Genomic DNA, 12,650 nt, shown 5'->3' on the forward strand with positions numbered 1-12,650 from the left:
TGATTCGATCTTTACAAATTATATGGATGTATTAAATTGTCACATATACCCCCAAAATATGTACATCTATTATGTATCAATAAAAGAATTAACATATTTTTAACTTCTTTTTGGTAGAGCCATAACATCTGGGGAGCAATTAGTTGCAGAAGCAATTAATCTGGCTATCGACTGATACTTACTCAGGACAAGGAAAACTCATTACTAAGTAAGATGTGCAAGAAAGATTAATTCACAGTAAGCAAGATTTTTGTAGCTTGTACTGCTATAAATTTGTATTACTGACTGACGTTGGGACCATCTACATGTAAATCCCCCAAATCAGGACAGAACAGTGACCTCCTCAGGTACTCATCATACTTATCTCAGTTTCCAGAACTCAGCAATCAATCTGAAAAGGTAACTAAAATGGCACTTATAAGAACCATAGATTGGTAAAGTTAATTATCCATATTTGTTAATAATATAAATAATAGTTACTATTTATAGTGCCCCTACCATGTACCAGGCTTCATGCTAAGTACTTTATATTTTTAAATTTTTATTTCAATAGCTCTTGGGGTACAAGTGGTTTTTTTGTGACATGGATAAATTATACAGTGGTGAATTCTAAGATTTTAGTGCACCTGTCACCCAAATAGTATACCTAATGGGTAATTTTTTTAATCCCAAGCCCCTCTTCCAACCTCCCACTTCTGAGTCTCCAAAGTCCATTATATCACTCTCTATGCCTTTGTGTACTCAAATATGCTTTATATCACTTAATCCTAACAACAATATTACGAGGTAGATACTATTACTATCCCCATATATAATCGTGCACCACCACATAGTTTCATTGATGGACTGCATTTAGGACAGTGGTCCCTTAAGATTATAGTGGAGCTAAAAAATTTCTATCATCTGTAATGTTGTAGCCATCACAATGTTGTAGCACAAACCATTACTCATGTTTGTGGTGAATCTCGTGCATTGCCAGTCACGTAAAAGTATAGCACATACAATTATGTACAGTACGTAATACTTGATAATGGTAACAAATGACTATGTTACTGCTTTATATATAATATTTACTATACTATAGTTTTTTATTGTTATTTTAGAGTGTACTCCTTTTACTTATGGAAAAAAGATGACTGTGGCCGGCCACAGTGGCTCACACCTGTAATCCCAGCACTTTGGGAGGCCGAGGCAGGTGGATCATGAGGTCAGGAGTTCAAGACCAGCCTGGCCAAGATGGTGAAACCCCATCTCCGCTAAAAATACAAAAATTAGTCGGGCGTGGTGGTGGGTGCCTGTAATCCCAGCGACTCGGGGGCTGAGGAAGAGAATTGCTTGAACCCAGGAGGCAGAGGTTGCAGTGAGCCGAGGTCATGCCACTGCACTCCAGCCTGGGCAACAGAGCGAGACTCTGTTTCAAAAAAAAGAAAAAAGAAAAAAAGGTGACTGTAAAACAGCTTCCGGCAGCTCCTTCAGGAGGTATTTCAGAAGAAGGCATTGCTATTCCAGGAGATGATAGCTACATGCGTGTTATTGCCCCTGAAGACCTCCCAGTGGGACAAGATATGTTCTGTGTCTTAGTTTTTAACAAAAAATGTTAAAAAGTAAAAAAGAAAAATAAACAATTTTTAAAATAGAAAAAAACTTGTAGAATAAGGATATAAGTAAAAAATATTTTTGTATAGCTGTATTACATGTTAAGCTATGTTATTACACAAAAGCCAACAAGTTGAAAAATTAAAATGTATAAAGTAAAAAATGTAGTCAGATAAGTTTAATTTATTATTGAAGAAAAAATTTTAATAAATTTAATGGAGCTCAAGTATACAGTATTTACGAAGTCTACAATAGTGTACAGTAATATACTAGGCCTTCACATTCATTCACCACTCACTCAGGGACTCACCCAGAGCAACTTGCAGTCCTGTAAGTTCTATTTATAGTAAGTGCCCTATACAGGTGTATCATTTTTTATTTTAAATACCATGTTTTTACTGTACCTTTTTTATGTTTAGATATGTTTAGATATACCAGTGCTATTGTGTCATAACTGCCTATAGTATTCAGAACAGTGACATGCTGTACAGGGTTGTAGCCTAGAAGCAACAGACGATATCACATAGCCTAGGTGTGTAGCAGACCATACCTTCTGGGTTTGTGTGATTATACTCTATGATGCTATCCTAATGCACAGTCACCTAACAACACATTTCTCAGAACGCATCCCTGTTGTTAAGAAATGCAGGGCTGTATGTAGATAAAGAAATTGAGGATCAAAGAATTTAAAGAACTTCATAAGGTCACACAACTAGTTAAGTGGTAAAGCCAACATTCAAATTTAGTTCTAAGTGTCTTCTAGGCCAAAGGTCTTCTAGGTCCAATTGCATCAAGTAAGAAAGAAAGAAGAGGGAGGAGGAGCAGGAGGAGGAGAACTGACTAGAAGTAGAATTCAGTGCAATTGAATCAGAAACTTTGAATCAGGTTGTGCAAAATGTCAAAAGCTGTGACTTTTTGTAAGAAAGCAATCAAGTATCCTCTGAGTTTCCTTAGGGCATTACCAGATCTCAAGTTGTCTTGAGTTGCCTTTTCTAAAAAGGGGCTCCCTATTTAAGTTTCCTGTCAACATGTTTGTGGCATAATAAGAAATATATTTGATATTTGACCCAGATTCCTAGCACAGAGCTCCTAAAACCCTGGGAATTTCCTGAGTGATAGGAGTGTCTTTTGTTATTCATAATGAGGTCATTTTGATCATACCTGAGTTTATGTTAATGAGATGACTTAGATGGGGTCATAGAGCTTATGCCAAAAAGATAGACTCAGGATGGGAATGGTCATTAGAAAGATTAAGAAATTAGAGGGTTGAAATTTTTACCTCCACCTACCAACCTCCTGAAAGTAGGTGGTGGAGCTAATGATCAAGCTCTATAAAAACTCTTGAAGAATCAGACTTGATGAGCTTCTGCATTGGTCAACACATCAAGGTGCTCAGGAGTGACACACTAGAGAAGGCATGGAAGCTCCCCTCCATACCTTGCCCTATGATCTCTTCCATGTAGCTGTTCCTGAGTTGCATCCTTTATAATATACTGGTTAACATAAATAAATAGTTTCCCTGAGTTCTGTGAGCTATTCTAGCAAATTACTGAACCCATGGAGGGGATCGTAGGAACTCCTGAATTATAACTAGGCTTGAGATTGGCATCTGAAATGGGAGTAGACGTGTGGGACTGATCCCTTAACTTGTGGGATCTGATGCTAACTCCAGGTAGATAGTGTTGGAATTTAATTGAATTGTAGGACACCCACTTGGTGTCAGAGAATTGGTTGGGTGTCCTGTGTGAAAGTGTAGCGATGTGTGTCTTCCAGAATGGTGTATTTGCAAAGTTGTACAATCAGCGAAGGTCATAATGTATGGTTAGTCCTAATCCTATCATCATGTAAGCAAATAGTACTGGCTGTTTTGACCAAGAGTTACAGTGAAAATTGCTTTTTAGAGGGCTGATATATATACAAATTGCCTGAGTGATCTTTCTGAGTGAAATAAATAATATCATATCACATTTACTTGTATATTTTTGTTTATCTATTTCTGTATGCTATGTTTCATGTGAGGATTTTTACTCCCATTAAATTCCTCCCTAGAGGGAATCTGTGATGGCAGCAATATTTATTCTAAATATTTGGGTCAGAGTAATTAAACAGAAAGGACCTTTTTGATGAAAATAGATGTATGAAAAGAGACATTAAAAGTGATTAACTGCTCTGTGTTAATTTGGCAGTAGATTATCTGGAAGTAAGCCTCTCAAAATTCACTGTTGCTGAATTTATTATGACTTAATGTTAACCCAACTTCTCAGTGCATACAACGGAATGAGGAAAGACGTATAGGGTTATAGACAAAACAACTAGGTGATGTAATTCCTGCTTTTAAGCTCATCAGACAAACCTTTGTTTTTCAGTCCAAGCTGCAAGCCAACCTGGTCATCTTTGCCCCTGAGTTTGGGTTATCCACACTGTTGCTATTGTTACTCCATGACAGAGCTGAATTTCCCCCCTTTCCTAACTCTGCTTATCTTTAAGACACAGGATGCCTTCAATAGAAAGTTCCCTTTGTAACCAGACCAGCTGAGCCTGTCTAGAACCAAGATAGCCGACCAAACAACTTCAAAAAGATCTTGGGCTTCATTATAATCTCATTTCCATGCTAAATGACACTCCCAACAGTGCTATGACAGTTGACAATTACCATGACAATGACCAGAAGAAGCCATAAAAGGACAAAAAAAAAAAGGCAGCAGTCCAGCTCCAGAAAGTTCACTACTCATTTCTGGAAAAGAAAGGAATATTCCTCCCCTTGTTTTTAATGGCCAACCCCTTCATTAGAGAAATCCTATATTTTAACTCCCTCACCCGTCACTTGTTGAGAAGTTGATCTATGAGCCATGTTCCCACTTCTTCGTTCCATGGCCATCAAGTGAAGCCTGAACTGCTTGACACTCATTTTCAGTTTTGTGTATTGGCTTTATGACACTGAACAGAAAAAGACCCCATCTTTTGGGAGACCGGCTTTGTCGCTAACACTATGTATTCATTTTTAACCATAGAATTACTAACAAAGAGACTTGGCCACACTTCTGTGGTTCTTGGAGGAAAAAGGGTGTATGTTTGGCAGCTCAGCCGAGGACTGAACTCCCAGGAGGCAAGCCATGGCCCATGTAGGCTGTGCATGTTGTTTGTGGAGGTCACATGTTTCTGTAGAAAGCACTCAAACCTAGCGGTCAGATAGGACTGGATTTGAATGCCAGCTTATCTTCCTTACAACTGCATTATTCATACAAAAATTAGAGGGAACCTTGCCTCTAATCATCGTCTGACTGACACTGTGTGTGTCCTAGCATAGGCATCTCCCCTGCAGCCTCATCTAAGGTAGTGATCTCTGTTAGAAAAGACAGCTCGTGCCTATTCCTGATAAGTCAATGTTACCCTTAAAAAGATGTCTGCTTGATGTAAATGACGAGTTGATGGGTGCTGACGAGTTGATGGGTGCAGCACACCAACATGGCACATGTGTACATATGTAACAAACCTGCACGTTGTGCACATGTACCCTAGAACTTAAAGTATAATAAAAAAAATTTTTTTAAAGGAAATAAAGTAATTTATAATTGGAAAAAAAAAGATATCTGGAAATCACTAGAAAAATCATTCCACTCATGAAACTGTGTGTTTCTTTAGCTTCTCTAAGGTGCACCTCAAGTGTTTTTCCCCTTTTGTAGCAAGCTATAAAAGATACAATATATATAATATGTACAAGACATATGTACCATGTATATGTATTGTATATCCCACTCACAGCTAGATTTTTTAATCACTTTTCTTGGGATAAGAAACAGAAATATCATGGAATCTCAATTACATTTTATTTCTCTGGTGATCAGCTTCCCAGCCTCATATATCCATAACAAAATTGAGAAAAAGAAGTATTTTTTAAAAAGACTATGAAAATACCACACCACCACAATCACCCCCCACCCCACCAAAGAAATGATGCTGAGAGCTGACATGAAATGCAGAACTCTACTGGTTGCCAGTGCACACATAGACACAGTGATAGCTGACAGCATGACAACAAAGTAAGAGCAAAAACACTGAGGACAACTATTTCAAAAAGTAGAGCAATATGAGCCACTCGGCACAGGACCACACTTTCCACACCTCAACAGTGGTTATGGAGATCACTGTATTATAAAAGGATACTTTTTTTTTCCGAAAAGATAATCCTCAGCTATCAATAAATTGTTAAATTTTATTTAACCTTCTTTAAGAAAGCAGTGAAATATCTAAGACTGTTTTAGAAGATCTTTCAGAAAAATGTTAGAAATTTAAAATAAAAATTAAAAAATTTCAAATTATTTTTAAATTCAAAAATTTTTTGTTTATTTTTATTTTTAAGCTTAAAGATAATTTTAAAACTTATTTTTTAAGGTTAAAAAATAATTTATGTTGACCAGTTCATTCTGGGATAATACAGGTATTAAAATGTAAGCTTTTTTTCCCCCTAAAATATGCATGTGGCTAGTCATACTTGAGTTTGCAATTCTGAATACTATTGAGAAGGCTATGAGGGCTACTGAGTGTTTGTTCTTGTTCTAACTACCTGAAGAGTTAGTTGGTCTTTTTTGTGATGTTAGCAGACATCATCATCATTAGTATTTCTGTGGCATGTAGTGTACCTGGGATGAATTCACTGACACTCTGGCAATATGGCCTATGTAGGACTAGGGAAAAAAGAAAGGTATAATCATGTAGTATTGGAGCTGATAGCAGGTAGAGATGTCTAATCCAAGAATTTTAATTTAGAGATGGAGAAAATGAGTTCCAATAGCTACTCAAGGTACGTAACTGGTGAATTCACAGCCCAGGACCAGAATGTAGGTCTCCAGATTCCCAGCCCCATCCAATGCCCCTTCTGTCATGCTTCCATCAAATGTGAGATAATGATGAGGCCTCTGTGGCAACTTTGAGATATCTTCAGAAGTGCCCCAGAACCCATCAATCAGATAAAAAATCCCCATTTAGACATTTAGTGAACGCTACTATTAAAATAATGAGAAGGTAAGTGATCTTCATTAATTACCTACAAATGTTCAACTAAGCCTTTGCATGAATAACTCATATTTCTACTGAAGAAGTCAGTAAGAGAGATAAAGAAAACATTTAAATTCACACTAATCGTTAGTTAGTAGATTGTTTCTCACACCATGCTCCAGGCCCAAGTTCCAAGGCAGTAAGAGAGAGAAGGAGGGCGTGGGGGACAGGGGCTCTCACCAACTGAGCAGCTCTTCAGCTACTGGTATATATTTTAGAATCCTGCATGAGGTTTCTTCATTGAAAGAATGTATTGCTGGAACTGAGGTCTGAAAAACCACTTCATGTTACCCAAAGTGCTGGGCCCACTCCCTCCGCTGGATGCTCTTGCCCCTGGAGCCTGGACCCGTGGATCACAGCCTGGTGCTCCTTAGGCTTTGCAGGCAGCCTCTCACTTTTCACCTTCCTTGCCCATGCTCCTTCTCCACCTGGGAGGTCTTTGAGAAATTTGCTACTTTATTGCAACTAAGGGTTTGTTTAGGAGAGGATTTAGATAGCAGTTCTCTACTGGATAGATGAGCAGCTTCCCTTCACATCCAGTTCCAATATCCTGGGTAGTCTTACCGGAATCAGTAGTTCATACCCTTTCACAAAATGTCAAGCTGTGAATAGCAATTGCCAATCCAGCTCCTTTGAAAGTTGCCATTATATTGTCAGTCTGAAACCATTGCATTTATTTAATAGTTAGTACTTTGTGAATATTTGTATGGAGACTATTTAAATTTTTTTTTAATTGTGGTAAAATATTCACAACAAACTTGTTAGCTTATAAACTAGAGAAATTTATTTCTCACAGTTGTGGAGGCTTGGGAATTTCAAGAACAAACCGTCAGCAGATTTGGTGTTTGGAGAGGGCCAGCTGAATGGTTCATAGAGGGAAGCTTCTTGCTGTGTCCTCACATGGTGGAAGGGACAAACAGAGCACTAATATTATTCACCAGGGTTCCACCCTCATGGACCTAATCACTTCCCAAAGTCCCCGTCTTTTAATACCAGATTTAAATATATGAATTTTTTTTTTTTTTTTTAGATGGAATCTTGCTCTGTCACTCAGGCTGGAGTGCAGTGGCGTGATCTCACTTCACTGCAACCTCTGCCTTCTGGGCTCAAGCGATTCTCCTGCCTCAGCCTCCTGAGTAGCTGGGATTACAGGTGTGTGCCACCACACCTGGTTAATTTTTGTATTTTTAGTAGAGACAAGGTTTCACTGTGTTGGCCAGGCTGCTCTTGAACTCCTGACTTCAAGTGATCCACCCACCTTGGCCTCCCCAAGTGCTGGGATTACATAAATACATGAATTTTAAGGAGACACATTCAGGCCATAGCAATCCTTATCGGATTTCTGATTTGCAAACATTCTCTTCCATTCTGTGGGTGGTTGTTTCAGGTCACTTCGGGTAACATTTCCTCCCTTCTGCTAGATTTGGATTTAGTTTGCATTTTTTCCTAGTTTCCTGAGATGCACAGTTAGGTTATTGATTTGATCTCTTTCTTCTTTTAAATGTATTCATTTACAGCTATAAATTTTTCTCTTAGCATTGCTTTTGCTGCATCCCATAAACTTTGGAATCTCGTGTTTTCAGTCTCATTCGTCTCAAGGTATTTTCTAATAATCCTTGTGATTTCTTTTTTGATCCATTGGTTGTTTGAATGTGTTGTTTAATTTCCATATATTTGTGGCAGTGGGAATGGTCCAACCTGGTGATATGCAATAAGGGGCTATATTGACTACAGAGAATTTAAAGCAGTGATAAAATTAGTGAACATGCATCTGCTTTTTATTATTGTCATGTGTTAGGAATTGTAAACAATGCCAGAGATAAAATACTCTTTCCTGAAAAAAAAAAAAAAACTTTTGTCATCTAATAATCTAAATAATCACTGTATTACTACTGAGTTTTCATAATATATATTAACCTCCAGTTAACATATTTTTATTACTTATCCTGTCATAAACATTACCTTCTACATAACAGTTAATTCAAAGAACTCCTAATTATATACCCAGGTTCTTTTGGGGAGGAAGAACTCAAGTTCTATTTTTCTGTCATTACAATGATAGAGCTACTATTATTTAGGATCTACAGTTTATATGTGGGAATGTATAATACCACAGGGGTTGGAAATACAAACTGCACCCCATAGAAACTTGAAAATCCCAAGCCACCACAAATTTTTGAAGTTTTCACCAAAAACAATTAAAATGTATGACAAATTTTCTGAAGAAATTTAGTGAAAAAATTTTGACTGCAGACATATTTGAAAACCTCTTGCAAATTACTCTGAAGAAACAATGACATGGAGAACATTGCAATTTCTGGAATTTTTGTGATATGGATTTTTAAAATGAAACTCTGATAAACTTGGTTTAAACTTTCCCTAACTATCTGTATATATGTTTCATGTGAAAGTAACTTTTCTTTTTTTTTTTTCTTTTTTCTTTTTTTTGAGATGGAGTCTTGCTCTGTCGCCCAGGCTGGAGTGCAGTGGCCGGATCTCAGCTCACTGCAAGCTCCGCCTCCTGGGTTTACGCCATTCTCCTGCCTCAGCCTCCCGAGTAGCTGGGACTACAGGCGCCCGCCACCTCGCCCGGCTAGTTTTTTGTATTTTTTTTTAGTAGAGACGAGATTTCACCGTGTTAGCCAGGATGGTCTCGATCTCCTGACCTCGTGATCCGCCCGTCTCGGCCTCCCAAAGTGCTGGGATTACAGGCTTGAGCCACCGTGCCCGGCCGAAAGTAACTTTTCAATATTAAAAGTAATAAGAAACATGTACTACCCATTTCCTTACTGTTAAATAAGTACATATATAATCCAAAATCATTAGCTAGTACAGTAAGTCTTCATTGATGATATGTTATGCATACATTTTTGCCATTTAAGGAAGTTACAGTATATATTCAATATAAGTATATACTCAATGTAAGTATAATTTGTAGGTGATTTTTAAATTTCTAGAGCCTTGTTTTAGTAAGTATAACCTATACTTATAAAGTAAATAATACTTGATTCATAATGCTTCTAAAAATGCTTATGGCAGCATGTTTCTTGGATCCTTTCAAATCTGTTATCAGCAAGTTCTTTTTACCTCAGAAAGTGGGATAGATGTGGTGTCACATATTTTGACCTATTTAAGTGGTCTGCAAATAACAATTTTTGAATGCCGTTGATATAAAAGGACCAGAAAATAGATTATTCTAGATCAAAACTCCTCACATCTATGAATTTGTTGAAATTTCTCACCTGCTAATGCCAATTCCATCACTACCACCCTGGGCTCTTCCAGTTTCTTTTCTTTAGTGCATGTCAGCTAGAGAGAAATAAAATTTACAAAGTTAAACAAAGCCGTCTTGATTAATTGTAGTAAATAAAATATAGTAAAATGCAAAAAGAGACAAATCCTCTTATTCCATATCCAGAGAGGAATAACTACTGGAAGATACATATACCACTCTGTAGCGCACAATCTGACTTTTTCCACTAATGCAAACATTTCCTCATTTAATTACATTTTTCAACACCATGACTTTAAATGGCACATATGATAACTAGTTCAACAAACCTACTGTTGAGTTTTTAAACTGCTTCTAATTTTCCCCTACTATGAATATCGCTGTGATGGACATCCCTGTAAAATAGGCATACATACAAGCACATAAACTGGATTATTTCTTAAGGATACAGTTCAACAATTCAAACGGATAAATCAGGCCGGGCGCGGTGGCTCACGCCTGTAATCCCAGCTCTCAGAGAGGCAGAGGCGGGAGGATAGCTTGAGCCCAGGAGTTCGAGACCTGCCTGGGTAATATAGCGAGACCCTGTTCTCCACAAAAAGGAAAAAAAAAAAAAAAAGACAAATGGATAAATCAGATTCCACATCCATTTCTAAAGACTTTGATTCCTATTACTAACTTGCTTTACAGAAAGGAAATGCCAGTTTAAACTACCTGCAGCAAATTATGAGAATGCCTTCTTCCCCACGCTATGTTTCCAATGTTAATATGGTAGAGACTTGGGCTTTCTAAATGCTGAGTGGGAAAACCCACTAGAGTTGTGATGATTGGAGGTGAGAGAGGGGGAAGAATAACTGATGAGCAGAGTTCCTGAGAAAGACAAGCAGTGGTGAAATTTGGAGCACAGGAGGAGGAGTCAGTCTTAGACAAGGATGACTCTCCCTTGGAGTTTTGATGTAACCAAGCGAATGGCAGGCAGGGGCATGAAGTTGAGGAAATCTCTCATTAATACTCTCTGGTTCCTCTCTGAAGTAGGAAGCAAGGCTTAGCAAGATTAGGTAATTACCTCTGGATCATGTTGTTAATGAGAGATCAAGCCAAGATTGATATCACCTCTCCCAACTCAGTGATACACTAGTAATTTTAAGTAATTCTTACTAGACTACTTTAAAATTTACTAAGACAATTTTGCCTCAGCCAAAGATGATCATGACAGATACATATATATTCAGGAAAGGGGTAGTGGGCCTCATGTATATATATTTTCCCCCTTAAATAATTTTGAAAATATATACTTCATCTACATTTTTAAGTAATAGCTAAAATTTTTCTTTATGGCTTTAAAAGGCTGCAAAAGTATAATTTTTATGACTATGATACCTATTGGCATGTTTAATTAAGATAGGTATATCACTAGTTTAAAATTATTAGTGGAATCTAAATGGTAATGTGTAACATGACCATCACCCATTTGTAAAACTACATGAACATGCTCTTCTTAAAGAGTTAGAAATTTATATCATTTAATTTTTTCATTGTACTTGTTATGTTTCAAGAACTGTATCTAAGTATATGTTTTATAATACACAACTATAGACCAGGCGTAATGGCTCATGCCTGTAATCCCAGCACTTTGGGAGGCTGAGGTGCGTGGATCATGAGGTCAGGAGATTTAGACCATCCTGGCTAACGTGGTGAAACCCTGTCTCTACTAATAATAAAAAAATTAGCCAGGCCTGGTGAAGGGCGCCTGTAGTCCCAGCTACTCGGGAGGATGAGGCAGGAGAATCGCCTGAACCTGGGAGGCAGAGGTTGCAGTGAGCCGAGATCATGCCACTGTACTCCAGCCTGGGTGACAGAGCAAGACTCTGTCTCAAAATAATAATAATAATAATAAATTACTTATGTAACATAAAATTATAAATAACTAATAAATTGAAATTAAATATTTAAAATTTCCCATTAACATAAAGCTCTGAATATTAAAAATTTCTCCTGGACTGTTATTAACACAAACAATAATGGTACACAATTGGTCAAAACCATGTAAATTAACTTTAACTGTTGAAAAATATTGGTTTGTTTTTTTTTGCTGAGTAGTTTGTTGAGTGTATGAAGGGATGTTGGATTTTATCAAAAGCTTTCTCTGCATCTATTGATAATCATATGGTTTTTCTTTTAATTTCTCTGTATGTGGTGAATTACATCTGTGGATTTACACATGTTGAACCAACCTTGCATCCTAGGAATAAAGCCTCCTTGATAGTGGTGAATTAACTTTTTTTTTTTTTAAGTTTTAATATCTTTAATATTTATATGTTTCTGACAAATAGACTTTTTTCTTACAAAAATTAATAAAAAATACAATACCATCAAGCAGATTTTGTTTACAAGTGGTTGAAGGACAGTGCTATTTTGAGCTCACTTGGGCAAAGAAGGGGCAGAGGGGAAAACATCAGGTGTTTTGCAGGTAACAATGTGCAGAAAATGATTTTTTTTTTTTTTCACATGACAAGACTTAAGTCTTTATGGAAGCAAATGTCAGTTACCTGGAGAATGGAGGCCATCGTTACATACATGGGAAAAGCAACAGCTGTGAGGCAGGGCAGAGAGGAGAGATACGGTCAATGACCTGGAAATAAGGTTTGGCCACAGTTCAGTCATCCATGGGTTTAAATAGTGTCCTTAGGCATCTGTGCTTGTCTACAAAGGAACCTCTTAGAAGGTCTTGCTTTTGCTTCATTTGGTGTGCCTTGCACAACCAACT

The 12,650-nt window shown here is 37.3% G+C and overlaps 1 pseudogene; it reads right to left on the bottom strand.

Annotated features, from left to right (window-relative positions):
* Positions 1–12,450, bottom strand: part of LOC104678679 — a 48,293-nt pseudogene extending 35,843 nt beyond the window's left edge.
* Positions 12,451–12,650: the final 200 nt, after the last annotated feature.

Source organism: Rhinopithecus roxellana, chromosome 8 (assembly GCF_007565055.1).
Source record: "Rhinopithecus roxellana isolate Shanxi Qingling chromosome 8, ASM756505v1, whole genome shotgun sequence".
Classification (NCBI taxonomy): domain Eukaryota; kingdom Metazoa; phylum Chordata; class Mammalia; order Primates; family Cercopithecidae; genus Rhinopithecus; species Rhinopithecus roxellana.